This window comes from Ambystoma mexicanum, chromosome 2p (assembly GCF_040938575.1).
Source record: "Ambystoma mexicanum isolate Mex_15411 chromosome 2p, UKY_AmexF1_1, whole genome shotgun sequence".
Taxonomy (NCBI): domain Eukaryota; kingdom Metazoa; phylum Chordata; class Amphibia; order Caudata; family Ambystomatidae; genus Ambystoma; species Ambystoma mexicanum.
Genome location: NC_090923.1, coordinates 1308956189 through 1308971542, shown reverse-complemented (window position 1 = coordinate 1308971542; position 15354 = coordinate 1308956189). Strand labels below are relative to the sequence as shown.

Sequence of the window (15354 nt, the reverse complement as noted above, 5' to 3'; positions counted from 1 at the left end):
GTAGGGACACGTATAAATTGAAGACACACATTTACACATTCCGGCCTTAGGCCTTTGTAGTCGTGAGGGGTACTAGGGCCATGCCCCCCAGGTGCATTATCAGTGGGCTTGATATAAGATGTATTTGCCATGGCACCCCAGTGTTTGAGTGAGTGAATTGATAGGTGTTGGTTTTTGGCGGGATATATGATGACATGGGACCAGTTATATTTGGGGCACTCTAGGGTGGTCAGTGGGGAAGGGTCACACTTCTGCTACATCAAAGAAACCATGGAGGGGCAAAAGGTTGAACCAGCAATAACTTCAAAGGTGGTGGCGAGAGGAGCAAGAGCAGGTTTGTGGAGACGAATGAGCCACAATTGAAATTCATCCCCGGTCACACACAGGGCAATGAGCTCAGAGGAAGGATAAAAGAACACAGTTTCCGTTTGCAACAATTTGCCCCAGAGCTGTAGCTCAGACAATGGAGGAGGTGGCGGGGGCTATCTGTGTACACGGTGCGCGGCGCTGCAAAAGGGGAGAGGAGGCTTTGCAGGGCTCGGGATGCGGCCTAGTCCAAAAATGGAGTCGAGTTATGCACAAAATGGCGTCCTAATGAGTCTTGCAATAGCCCCGCTTCCACTGTAACCAGGGAAGGGCAAGGAGGACGTCTCCCCACTATTGCATGAGCATTAAGTCTCTTTTGTGCCAAATGTACAAGGGGGGCAAATCGACCCTTCCTCCCTTACAGTGGCATGGGTAAAACTTGAGATTATGTTGGGCCAAAGCGGAAGCCAGACTCGTAAAGATAGCATGCACCCCCTGGGTGAGAATCCTTTACCATCAAAGTACTCCCCTTCCTCAGTGGGGCAAATAGGAGACTGTTGGGTGAAAAATCCCATCTGACTTTTGTCTCAAATAAAAACCCACATTAAATAAAATCTGCTGCATGCATTACAAAACCAGAGAGTTTTTCAAAATAATGTATCTGAAATTCATTGCAAGAGCTGGAATATCGCACTAACCTGATGTTGCCTGGAAACTAAAAAGGAGCTTTTGGTAAAGGGATTAATTGTGTTGCTTTCCTGTTATTGTTAATATTAATTGGTTTTGTATCGCACACTCATGCCACTTTCGTGGTCTCTCTGCAGTATGGCGGACCAGAAAAGGAAAGAGGGCTGGGAGAGGGTATTAGTAGGATGGAGTGGGAAAATCACAAGAGCTTTGATGTGCTGTTGGTAGCTTCAGTTAATAAATAAAATTAATAAATGAAAGTTCAGAATAAATTTAAAATCAATAATGCCACATGTTATGCGTGATATCTGAATTGCCTCCCCAGTTCCCTGGAAACGGATAGATTTGTATGTATTCCAGGATGCATCGGATTGCAACACTATATACGCATCCGTGAAAACTATCAGTCACCTAATCCATTTGGCAAGTCTGATACAAGCAAAATAAGGGTAAGAAATGCTACCTCCCCATAATGTACAGAAGCTAAATAAGAGACTGCTGGAAAAGAACATAGGAATAAAACAAGCACATGTCCGAAAACCTGAGGTGTGTAAAATTTAAATCTTATCTCAACGGCATGACGGTTGTCCTCCACCTGATCAACAATCGATCATTCAATCGAGAATCACAGCTTTTGGTTACTCTAGATATAGTCGCTATACACCAAGATACCTCAAATGGCAACACTTCAAGTAGTTGAAAGGGTACTCCCAAACAAAAACCCACCGATGGACACACCAGTCAGTTTAATTATGCAATTGGTAGAAATTGCATTAACCAAGAATGTCTTTCTACATGAGGATTCCTTTTTCGAACAAAACGTCAGACGCTGTGATGGTGCTACCTTCGCACTGAGCCTGGCCAACTTGTATGTGGCAGACTTCGAGGACAAAGTGATCTACTATACCTCAAACCCTTGGTCCCCAAGAATAGAGACGTGGTCAAGATACAAAGACGACGTTCTCATGGTGTTTAATGGCAACGAAGATGACCTAAAGAGTTTCATGTCATGGCTGAATGAACAGAAAAGATTCCTAACCTTCTCCGAAACACATAGTCAAGACTCCATACGTTTCCTAGATTTGCATCTAGAGATAAGAGACAGAATAATTACCAGCAAGGTTTTTACAAACCTACAGATCGAAACTCGCTGTTACTTTTTGACAGCTACCATCCGCCGAGCTTGAGGAAGAACTTACCTTTTGGGCAGGTCCTCCGTTACCGAAGGAACTGCTCTAGTACGACTGACTATGACAGCCATTAGGGCCATTTAGCTGCAAAGCTAGCTGCCTGTGGATAGCCCAGACATACTATTAAACAAGCCCATAAAAGAGCCAAAAATATTCCCAGAGATACAACGTTGGAACAACAGGACACAAGGATTGAGCCCAATGATAAAATAACAGCGGTCTTGAGTTTTTATTTCCTCAATGGTAAATAAAATCAAGAAACAAATCCTTAAGCCTTGACCCATCTTGAATGTTTGGTGACATTGTACTGGAGAAACCTGGATTTGCAATGAAGAGGAGGCAGAATTTAGGACATGCGCTAATACATACGTATAAAGAACCGAAAGAATGCATATCGACCACCATGTGGAACCAACTACCTCCAACCGGGCTTAAACCATGCGGATAGTGCAGCGCATGTCCAAACACAGCCATAATCGTAACCATTGATACTGGCTGGCATTTCGCATGGACTCAAAGAACACTAACTAACTGCAACAGAGGCAACGTATTATACCTGATTACATGTCCATGTATGTTACGATACGTGGGTATGACTACACGACCAATTAAAAACGAGATTGGTAGAGCATCGGTCATGCATTCACACGAAAAATCGGCCAGCTCCGATGGTGGAGCACTTTGTTCTGAAAAACCATGGCCCCACTGATATTTCTTGGACCGTCATCGAAAAACTAGCCATTCCCAAGAGAGGCGGGAATATACACAATTTGCTATATAGACAAGAACAATTACGGATCTTTCGTTTAAAAACTGACAGTAATGGCCTGAATGAGCAGACAAATTGGTAGACACTGGCCACACTGAGGTGGATCTATGCATTCTAGTAGGAATACACACCAAGACCACGAGGCCTGAGTTCGAGGTTCTCATGCAAGGCTCTTCACTATGTGTAAAGACAACCTAGCAAATACACATTCCTTTCCCCTAGAGCACTCGGGCCTAGCGTTTAACATTTACATTTATCTGAATAGGATACCACTAATTAGGAAATTAATTAGTTAATTTCTCAAACTGATGAATGAATCTAAAAATATGAATTTAAAAATCAGCATTATCTTGTACGTCAACCCGCAAAAAGAACAATGATGAAATCATTGTTAACAATGATCGCGTCTATGCATTCTGCAAAACGTTTGAGAGACGTGCCGTTTCGGAGCTGAATGCATGCATCTAGATGCCATTCTAAGATGGTGCCATTTTTTTCTTTGACACCCGCGAGTCCGCCTTCCAGTGCAGGACTTGCGCCGCGACAAGGACGTATGCAGATGTTTATGCTCGGAACGGACGGCTTTCCAGTAGACTGTTCCGTATCCAGCTGCGCTTACGAGAGTCATATCTCACGCCCTACTGACGCCTAATCCATCAGGTAAGCTGTGTGGCTGTTGTCTTTCTTCTCCCTCCTTACCCGTGTTTAGGGTGGATTTAGATCCTGAACGATGTATCGTGTGAACATTCCCAATTGGACATGTTTTCTAAATAAGACACACTAGAATACATTTAAATGAATAACGACACGCGTTACGCGCGATATCTGAATTCCCACCCGAGTTCCCTGGAAACTGATAGAATTGTATGTATTATTCCAGGATGCATCGGAATGCAACACTATATACGCATTTGTGAAAACTATGTCACCTAATCCATTCAGCCAGTCTGATACAAGCAAAATAAGGGTAATAAATGCTACCTCCCCAAATTGTACAGAAGCTAAATAAGAGCATGCTGGAAAAGAACATAGGAATAAAACAAGCGCATGTCTCTTCCCCTATTCCTCCCTTCCCGTTTATGCTTTATCTACAGGTGGGTTGATTGAAGCTCAGACATTTGAAACTCTCTTTTTTGGCAGCATGTTAATCCATGCTGTGGCCCTGAAGAAAATGGGAGAGTAATTGACACCACTGAAACCGTTCGGCCCGATCTGATACTTTCTAGAAAAGGAATATACCACTGGAATGATAAAAGGGTCAAAAAGCAAAAGGAATTGGTTTTTAGCGTTGTAGCTTTCCACCGAGGGAACGAAGGCTCTCTTTTGAGAACAACATTGCACAAGAATGAATATTGGTGGCAATATGTATTCTGGAACACCGACAAACGATGATGTTTTTTGGGCGTGCATGTATTTTGTGAATGGTTTGCTTTCTTGTTAAGTGTGTGTAGTTCCTGGTGGTTTGTGAGGGTCTAGTGTTGCATTAGAGTTATGTAGTATGAAGTTGTGTTTTAGGGTAAGAGGAATATTTGAGATTTGTTAAGAGGTTTTGCGAACATGCATAGTTTCCGAACACATAATGTATTAGGTAGATGTGCTTAGGTTCAAAAGCATACGTCGACCCGAAAAGCATCTATGCTTAAGTATTGTCCTGTGTGTTTTGGCATGTCCATACATGTACCACAGCATTGCTTTTCAGTGCTGCTGTGCATAATGCTCGGGTCCTATCCCTTTCCTGGGACAACATCAGACGAGGATGAAACCAAATGTGGATACATTCCTAGACCTCATAATATTATAATGTCCCGAGGCTCCTTTAAATATTTGACAGTACTGGAAACTTTACCTTTTCAATACTGCATCCCCAAGCAACTGGCAGAGTCATGCTTTAAGCGTTCGGCTTGTGCTACCGTAAGATGAGCCAAAGTGTGCTTTACAATTAACAACCTCAGAAACATCAAAACTATGTCACAGGATTTACAACCACATCACAAAGACCCCCTGAACCACATCTAAATATAATTAAAAGATGCCTTACAGGTCTTCGAAAAATACAATTATGGTTTGTTGTGCTCTATGGTTTTCAACTGCATTTCTTTGCTTCGTGAAACTAGATGTATACAGGGTAAAACAAACTTCAAGTCCCAGAATGCACAGCAAAGGGCATATTGATGAACATGTCATGGTGACACCTAAAGCTCTTGGTGTGCGTGCATTTGTTAGACCAGAAGGGCAATCTTTTTGCTTTTTTTTTTTGTTTTTCCAGTCTGGGCCTATGAGCAAAGCCCAATTGTCCAAAGGCAGAAAGAGAGAAGCTGAGCGCAAATAGAGAAACAAGAGTAAGCATACATATAGGAAATGCTGAGTCTTTCATCTGTGTCTACCTGAATGCCACACTGTGGTCTTTCTTTTATGTTGCTGCTGTGCTGTGTCTACCTGGAAGAGAAGAAAGCAGTGTTGCCAGGTCTGCTTATTATAAGGGACTTTGGGATTCTTTTTGCCCAAATTTGCCTTAAAATTTTTGCAGGTTGCTCTTTGCGGTTTTTGTCCGCTTATTACCCCCAGTAAGTGCTTACTTTTGCACTTGTTTAGTTCAAGCAGACAAAATCTGCAACAAGCAGAATCACTTCACAGCCCTGCTTCATAACATGAATGAATGAGTCAACTACTTCCCTGTGCCGTCACTGTCGGCCTTCTTATCTTCATTTGAAAGAAACGACCGCTGCAGCGCCGCAACCCCTGCTGCTACGTTTCATTAGCAGAGCGGCTGAGGAGAGACTGTGGCTAAAGCCTAGGCTGGGGGTTGTAAATACTGCAGTCTGGACACCCAGAGGGCAAAGACATGAGGATAAAGTCATGCCTCGCTAAAAGCATAATGAGACCAGACTGGTCTGAACAGTAGGGCAAGAGTGGTAATATGAAAGGTACTGCCCTGTTGGGCGCATGCAGCATTTTAGTCTGGCATACGTTCTACGTGCATTTCTCCAAGCATTACGTGTTATCTTCAAAACATCCTCGATTAAGGCTTTCCTCTTCAACATACAGTGATTAAATTACACGCTGCAATAAACACACGCGAGCTACAGATGCAGCTGGAAAACATTCTGAACACAATGTCAATCGGTTTACATTTTTTTTATTCATGTGTCACTTGAGGGACATTTTCATATTGGTTGACAGTACACCTCATTCCTTGTCAGTGTCATTACCGATATGAATACACAGGATACATGGTAAACCCAGTGGCCCACGTAGCCTTGCTGATAACAGAAAGCTAAGGTGGCTTATACGATTACAAATCCGTTCTTGGCGTGTAATTGTTCCACAAACTAACAGGCATTCATTTCGTTCCTTTTATGGGGGCCGGACCCCATACCTTTTTTTTTTTTTACTGAACGTGTACATTACAAATGTCTATGAAATCGGAATAAAGTTGATTTATAGTTGGTGTGTCTGGCACAAAAGTACTGACCAACTGTGGAATGATTGACATGCCCCAGACAATCAAGCTTCCTGTGGTCATGAAGGTCTGTTTTCCTTGGAATTCTGTAACTTGTAGTTTCCTCAATCAAAAACGTAAAGTTCCCATAATGCAAAGAAAAAAAAACGCATGTCTGGATGGCTTTATCACGCATGGCCATGGTAAATGTGAGAGCTTTACATACCTAAGCCCTCACAAAGGCTGTTTGTATGTTAAAAACAGCATAGTATTACAGACCTAATTCCTCCAGCATGTTGTGAACTCTATTATGCTTGCACCTTTCCACTATGGCACAATCTCCTCTGTCCGGGTAGATCTGTACTTTCTATACTGTCTCCACTCTACAACGCCACCATCGGTCTATTTGTCTATTCTACTTCTGTTCATTGGGTTTATAGTTTCCCCATTAATTGCTCATCTCCACTGGTTATTAAACGTAACACCCTGGCCAATGATGTGCTTTTATAAGTCATACACATACAAGAAATTAAAATAGACAATCATTGTCAGAAAAATAAAATTCTATTTTAATAAATGCCTTTGGTTCTAACATTATATTTGTGTTACCTCTATATTTGCTTTATTGTATTTGTTTTACTTTTGAGACCTATCCACAGTGTTTTAGAGATGTACTTGTTTTTTCAGCTTATTTGGTTGGAGTCGGCTTGTTTTGAAGGGGCATTCAGCTTATATTTTCCTTCTGAATTGGCAACACTGGATGAAAGGTGACTGCAATCATAGATGTCTGGCTTGGGAGCACGCACATTTGGATCAACCAGAGGTAATTTTCTTTCCTTTAAAGATGAGTTGAGTGAAACTGGGCATGAGGAGTGATTTTGTGTAGCTCGTAGGCTTATTTAGTCAGGATAGGGAATTGGTGTTTCTGTTTGGATGGGCTCCACGTGTGCTTCCTTGCTTGCTTAAGTTAACAAAGGAATGGTGTTGGGTGCTTGTGGAGTTTTGGAGCTACAGCGATAATTCGGAGATGTGAATCAATGTAAGGCATACTGTTTTCGGCAGACAAAGGGCTTGTTTTCTCTGAGGATTGAGGGGTAGGTCGTCTTGCTGTGTGCAGCAATGGGGATCTTGTGCCTTTTCTGTTCAGATGCCCAATAAAGAGTAAAAACTGAAAGCACATTTAAACACACACTCGGCAGGCATGTTTTACTGCATTCAGAACCCTGATTATAATCGGATCAGCAAAACTGGCTGTATTGTTGCTAAATAGCATCACGCTTGTCGTTCATGAAAGGACTCCACTACGGTGTAATAGCAGCCCCTTTACAGTTTCTGGGTTGGAGTTATCAGCCCTTCGTCGAAGAAGGGGTTAGTTGGTGGTGGATTGGCAGTTAGGTGCCAAGGGCAAGCAGTTATGGATGGTGGGTGGGGAGAATTGGTGCAGATGGGTATGGAGAGTTGCAGTTTGTGGTGAAGAGGCTCGTATTGGAGCAGAATATGCATGGGCACTTGAGTGAAAAGGGGGCACTTGAAGAAGGGGTGGCGTAGTTACTGAGGGCCATAGGTGGGGGTTGGGGCAGTTGAGGCAGAAGGGGGAAATTGGGGAGAATGGGGCTGTGGAGAAAATTGAGGGAGAAGGGGATGGGTCAGTATAAGGGGTAGGGGAGAGAAGGGGATTGGAAGGCAGTTGTGTGGGAGAGAGAAGGGGCGGTTTGGAGAAGGGATGGTCACCTGGGTGAGAATGGGGCACTTGGAGGGGCAGGGCAGCTAGGGAAGAAACAGCTTTTGGGGGAGATGGGGTAGTAGAGAGAGAGAGGAGGTGGAGGGGACTTCATGGGTGTGTGAGGGAAAAGGGGTGAGGGGCAGATGTGGTGAAGGGTGGGGGCAGTTGAGGGAGGAGGTGCTATTGATGGGGGGGGTAGCGAAATTGGGGAGATGGTTGGGGCAGTTGAGGGGAGATTGTGAAATTGGGGAGATGGTTGGGGCAGTTGAGGAAGAAGGGGGAGGTTGAGGGAGAGGGGCAATTGGGGAGGAGGGTTGAGGGCAGTTGGAGAAGGGGGCAGTTGGAGAGTAAGCATGGGATGGCAATTTAGGGAGAAGGAGCAATTGGTCATAGGGGGCAATTGAGGGAGAAGGGGATCTGGGAGCCAATTGTGGGAGAGGGGGGGTAGAGGTTGTTTGGGGGGGCATTTGGGAGGTGGGGGTTGGGGGCTGATGGTGGGAGAAGGGCAGTTGGAGAGGGAGTGAGGGGCAGTTGTGAGAGAAGGGGGTACTTGGGAGGAGAAAGATGGGGCAGTTGTGGAAGAAAGACAGCGGTTGGGGGGTGAAATGGGGCAGTTGAGGGAGGTGGAGAGGTGTTTGAGGTAGAAGTGGTCAAAGGGAGTTGGGGTGAAGGCATTGGGTGGCAGTTGGAGAATAATGATGCTATTACATGGCGCTTTCGCCAAAGCACTTTACATAGAACATATTTACATACAATATCACCCAACCGAAGTTTGTACTCGAAAGACTGAGTTTGCCTTTCTGGGAATCGGACCTGCCGATCACACAAAGATCGCAGCAGCGAGTGCTCAACCCACTGAGCGTTCTTACTGGGGGTGTTAAGGAGAGAAGGGGTGGGCCAATTGAGGGCGAATGCAGCTCCTGTTGGATGTCTTTGAGGCACACATTAAATAAGTTTGCTCACTCAAGTGTTCAGCGACTAGGATTTCATCCCAGGTTGTCAGGTTTCCAGTGCACATGTTTACCTACAAGACTACTTAAGTGGCATCAAAGCACACGTCTCCTGATTTGGATTTTGTTTTCCTTGGAATATTTCATTATACATTGTTCGGTTTAAAAGGTGGACATAGTTATTGGAAATACCCCTCCCTCAGGCTATTTTTCCAGTGTTGATTACCTTTTTTAAATGCTCATTTCATATACTGGGCCTGGCTGCATTGTCATTGCGTAAATGGTGTGGGCCTGTCAGCTTTCTGCAGTGTTTTATTACCTAAAAGCTATGGCCCTGCCCGCACTCTGTTATTACTTAAGTCTGTGGGCGTCGAGGCACTGTGACGCTGCCTAAAGGCCTTGGGCCTGGGTACACTGTGTTTTTACACTGAGTCTTCACTCTAAACCATTGAATCTGGGTCTACAGCAAGACCAGACCACCTCACTATGGCCACACCACCACCATATGGGCACCCTTCCCTGTCTAGCATACTGAGTCTGGTCCATCCTGTCCAGGCACTATTTGACCCTCGCCCCTGGTACCCCAGGCGCTTGACCTCTTGGGCTTCCTATAGCACTTGCCCAGCCCCTTGGTCCCCTCCCGCCTGCACTCCCCCCTCTCCCTTACCCCATCCATCCTCCCTGACCTGCCTCCTACCCCCTGCACTTTCTCTTACTGCACTTGCAAAATACGAATGTCACAAGGCCTAGTGGGAACGTTGTATTTGTTTCCCCCCCTGTCCCTACCACCCCTTGCCTTGTGCACCTGGAAACACCTTTTGTTGTATAGGAACCTTACATGTGCTCAATAAATACATACAAAAAATAAAGATACAAATGTAGGTCACTTGACTTTTAAAGTGCACCAGGCAAAAGACAAAATAACCTGAGGACATTTTTCATTAAATACGCTGGCCAAGTATTAAAGGTGCTCACTTTTCTAACCCAGCAATTTGTAGTGAAACATTCCCTAGAAAACAAAATCCCAATACGAGCATTTGCGTTGATAATCATTTTATGCGTCTTGTCGGCAAGTATCTGCACTGGAAACATAACATGGGTGAAATCCTGGTAGCCAAATGCTTGAGCAAGCTTGCCTACCTCAGAAATGCCCAAGGTTCTTGCGTCCGCCCTCTGAAAAGGGTTACTGTTCACCCACATATATCCTTTACTTGTGCCCTGAAAAGCAGCACATGGCCACAATCACACAAAAACAAACTGCACCAGTCTCCAGGATTGTTACCTCTATTTCCACATCCTGGACAAATATTCAGGACTCGCATGCCCTCATCCATCCATCCTCCTTAACCCACGTCTGGCTTTCAACAATACTCTACTTCATAAAGGTGTCTTCACATACCTTATTTATTGGATTATAAGACGCGTATACAGCAAAACAGTGTTTCAAAGCGCCACAAGGCAAAAGGGAAGGGAACAGGGGAGCAAATAAACCTTAATAACTGAAAATAAATAATTAGAAACAAAAAGCGGTCCTACTAGGCCTTGTGAAATTCAGAACGTGCAAGTGCAGTGAATAGAAAAAAGGGGGATACGGGTAAGTGCTATTAGTGCCTCCCAGGGAGGGCGGGGGTGGGTGGGGCGCCTGAAGTGCCAGAGGTGCCTATTGGGGAGGCAGTAGGTAAGTGCAAGGGTGGAGGTCTACCGCCCAAGAGGTGCAGGCCAGAGGCAAACAACCCGACAGGCGGAATAAGCCCAGAAGGCAGTGCAGGGGGGATGCTGGTGCCAATTGGACAGAAGGCCAGTATTCTTTTGGACTCATGGGGGACCAGGCCGCCAATCTCAGCGACAGAGGGGATGGTTAGCACAGAATGGGGAGAGGGAAGGAGAAGAGAACGGTCTTGAGTTGTTTATGGAACTTGAGGTTGTCCGGTTCAAGACAGCGAGAGATACAGAGACTGTTCCATAGGAGGGAGCAAGCTGAGGAGGGGTATCTGCCCCCAGCTCTCTGCTTGGAGAAATGTTTGACCAGCAGAGAGTTGGAGTGATCAGATCGAAGGGATCTGGAAGGAGAGTATTTCATTAGAGAACTGCAGGTAGTGTGGTCCCCGGCCGCAGACATCCTTGTGGATGATGCAAAGGGTCTTGAATTTGCTCCTTGCAGCAACCGCGAGCCAGTGAAGAGATTTTAGAGCTGGAGAGATGCAGTCCCTAGGCATGAGGTTAAGGATAAGTCTTGCAGCCCTATTCTGGATTAGTCGTAGAGGACCGAGTGAAGAAAGGGGCAGGTTGAGGAAGAGGCTGTTGTAGTAATCCAGCCTGGAGAGGACCAGAGCGCTAGAGAGTGAGCTTCTGGGGGAAGATGAGGGAAGGGAGAGTTGAAAATGGGCCTTCTTGGCAAGGTTCAAGGTGTGAGGAGGGGGAGGAGTCAAAGATGACCCCAAGATTTCTGGCTTCAGTGGCCATAGTAAGGTGCCCATTCAAATATATAAATCATTACGGCAATATATTAAGAAAGTGTACACTTGTCGCATTATTCCCCCCTCTTGACTTGTAAGACTACAAATAACAGAAAGCAATTCAGCAAAATATTGACCTTTCGAGTTTTGAAAATGTCGAATTATATGTAATGTGTGAAAAAGGTTACCTGTTTGTGTTTAAGTGTTAGTCAAATGTAGGATTCATATATGATGTGATATTTTCATTCGATTCTACTAAAAAAAAAAGAATGTAGGTAATTTAAAACTGTTTGTTTCATATATAGTAATTGACCTGGAGGAGAGAGTAGATTTAGGCAGCTAACTGGTAGTTTGTGTGTTCGTTCACAATGCAAAAGCCTATTTGCATTTCTTAACACAGAAACATTATGAACATCTCATCCAAAACAATGATCTCTTAAATGGGCCGTCATTTGTAAATCGCCCCCGCTTTAATGCGCTGCTTGAAGAAAAAGTGATAAGCATTCATTAAAGGTCCTGCAGCATCTGATGGACTGCTTGGAATGGGTGTCTCTCTAGAGAGCCACAGGAGGTTGGGAGGCAACCATGGCCTCAAGCGAGCTTCGTACATGGAAGCTGCACAGCAGTTGAGGCAGACACTGGTGCTTTGCAGAGTCCCTCTGACAGCTGGGCCCTGGCCCACCACACAGACTGCCCATGCCTCAAGGCTGGCTGTGTGTGTGTGTGTGTATATATATGTATATGTGTATATATGTGTGTATATATATATATATATCTATCTCTCTGAGCCACCTGTTAGTGCATGCACATAAGGAGGGGAACCTTTCAAGAGCCATTAAGACGGAGCAGCAATTCTTTGTGAATATTAATTGTGTGCGTCCAGCGAAGACATAAAATGGTGCTCTGAGGGGTCATGTGTGTTCCTGCATGTGCACATCTTTGTGTGTGTGTGTGTGTGTGAGAGAGAGAGAGAGAGAGAGAGAGAGAGAGTAGCAATAGGATAGTTGGGGATGAAGAGGGGTGTGGGAAAAGGAGGCAATTGGAGAAGAGGGGCTGGAGAGAAGGGTGGGGGCAGCTGCGGAGAATGACAAATGGAGAACGGGGGCAGCTGAGGGGGATGAGTGCTGTCTGCTGTGAGGGCTGACTGAGTTTGTTTACTGGGGTGTGTCTATCGGGGCTTGGGTACTGTGTTTGGGGTCTAGGTGTTGGGGGGCTGACTTGTGTGTGCACGTGTGGGAGATATTGTCTGGGGAGCAGACGGGTGGGGCAGTTGTAGGGGAGGGGGTGGACTAACGGGTAGTGGGGGGGGGGGTGGAGGGGATGGAGGGGGCAGAAGGTGTTGGGGAAGAAGAGGGGGAGGGCTGTGTATGTCGGGTGTGGCTGTGTGTGTAGGGTGAGTGTGTGCATGCGCTGGGAAATTGTGTGTGTGTGTGTGTGTGTGTGTGTGGGTGGGAGAAGAGGGGCGGAGGAGCAGTTGGGGAAGAAGAGTGGCGTGGGAATTTAGGGCGAATGAGTGGGAGGCCATTGGGGAGTAGGGTGGGGGGGGGCAGTTGAGGCACCTGTGTGGGCGGCTGGTTGCTGAATTGGGCCATGGTTGCTGAGTGTGTGGGCTGGGGAAGCTGGATGCTGTGTGAGGGGCTGAGTGTGTGTGGGGGGGGAGTGTTTGTATGGGTGTGGCTCTTTGGGTGGGGTCTGAGTGCCTATTCAAATGTCCATTTATATTCATATATTCTATCTTTCTTTGTAGAATATTTGAGGTCTGTGTGCAAGGCCAACAGTTGGCCTACTATGGACTGCAGAGTGATGAGAAGGAAGCTTGCCACCAAAATGTGCAATGCCAGAAAGAAAGCTCCACCTTTTGAAACACAGAATGGTTGCTTTGTATTTGTATTTTTGCAAACTCTGTTCATTCCTATAGTATACATCAATGCCCGTTGAACTGCATTTGGTAAAATAAAAAAAAAGTTGAACACATTCTGAGTCTGTTTGATTCAAGACATCTTATAGCCACAGCAATTTATACCTGCAGTATTTTACTTTCATAATGTAAACTTGTTACACCCTAATGCAAGCGATGTTACTAATCGACCACAAAATGTACAATGCTCATCTTCAATAGTGATTATTGTGGTGACACCATGTATAGATTGTGTGTGTCTAGAGCTCACATGCTGCTGTATGAAACTAAAGATGCAAGTGCACTTGTGTGTATAACTATATAATCGATCTGGTGAATTCGTAGGTTGGTGCCAACTTCTAAATGCTACATGTTTCATTCTATTGGGTATGGCCAATGACAGGGGTCCCCAACTTTTTGTGCGCCATGAGCAAAATGTGCATATCAAATGAAATGGTGAGCAATATCCATTCTTTGGCGGGACGTATCTGTACTCAGTTGAGAGACAAATATTGCTACACAAATTAGAAATGTAGTAAACTTAAGAATGTTAATAGAACATTTTAATAGTACTTAACAGACCAAATTCAATTTTAGTAAAGGAAATTTGCTAGGCCTTTGACTTTAACATTAAGTGGTTGTTTACAGGAAATGAGGACATCAAGGGGTCAGTAGGAAATTGTTAGGCAGATAGGACTAGTCAAGGATTAAATAAACTTTACCAGGGGTTTCAGTAACTATCCGGAATAGAGCTATTGGTAAACACTGTCCCCCAGTTCAGGAAGACAAGGTTACAGAAAGGGATGCCCCATGGTTAAATGCAGAATGTAGAATCTCGAAAAGAAATGTGAACCATGATTGAATGATTGGTGTGTACACGACTGGCCAGATGTATAATTTCAAAAGGGCATGTCAAAATTGCTAAAAGACAAAGAAAGTATTTTAAAACAGTTAGCGCCTATAGAGGGGGCCACATCTTTTAAAGAAACCAATATTGGAGGCAGGCATTGTGCCATCTCCTTGGACAAGTAGTCCTCAGACACCCCCCCCCTCTTCAGTTTTATTTGAAGACTAACGCACACATATTAGAAGGCGAGAAGACGTCTGTGAAATAGGATCCCCCGAATGCTGGAGGCTGATGCTAATGGGGCGTTTACATTTACCCACCCCTCAATGAATGAAGAAGTTGTGCACGAGGAAGCACAAAGTATGCCTGCAAAATGGGAGCCCATGAAGATTTGGTGAATTTTTCTGTGTGGACATGCATGGCAGCTCTGTTTATATAATGTACTGTAATTATCAGGTCTTTATATATAGCTTATTTGAATATGCAAAAGCAGTTTTTTGTTTTAGACTTGTTCTCTCTGAATTTTATGAAATATGATACATATTTTTAAATGTTGCTAACTTAATGGAGAAATACGATGACAGAATATTGATTTATGCTGGTCATTACATGGTCGGATTTACAGATCACTTCAACAGGGCTTTGGAGCCTACCTCATAAGAATTATTTTGACATGAAATGACAAATAGTTAATTTTAAAGCACCTGGGGCCTGTTACATTGGTGAAAAAGTGGTTAGGAATATAAAAAGAAAATCGGAAGGATTTGGAGCCTCTTCTCTGTTCAAAAGAAATTTTACACAAAGCCTAATGCCACACATTGGTTGTGGTCAGTAGGACATTTGTCAGGCAGATATGACCAGTCAAGGATTAAATAAACATTACCAGAGGGTTCAGGATCTCGAGCAAAATATTTTTAAGAAACGTAGTGCAAATGTTTGGTCAGTAAATATTGGTCACAAATGGAGCACTGATTTTCAAGTGTACTTTAGGATTCTGTCTGGGGATTTTCCAGACTCTTCAGTTGCAAATTGTGTTTTTCTAAGCATACAAGACCAGTAAAACTGTTCCTCAGTCATTGATTACTGTATT

At 44.4% G+C, this 15354-nt stretch overlaps 1 long non-coding RNA gene across 1 annotated transcript in view; it reads left to right on the top strand.

The window, feature by feature from the left end:
* LOC138567451 (uncharacterized) overlaps positions 1–13494 on the top strand; it is a 43649-nt gene extending 30155 nt beyond the window's left edge. Inside the window, exons 5-6 of the long non-coding RNA XR_011302212.1 lie at positions 7079–7214; positions 13268–13494. This is a non-coding gene — a long non-coding RNA (uncharacterized lncRNA). The remainder of the gene's footprint in view (positions 1–7078; positions 7215–13267) is intronic.
* The last annotated feature ends 1860 nt before the right edge of the window (positions 13495–15354 follow it).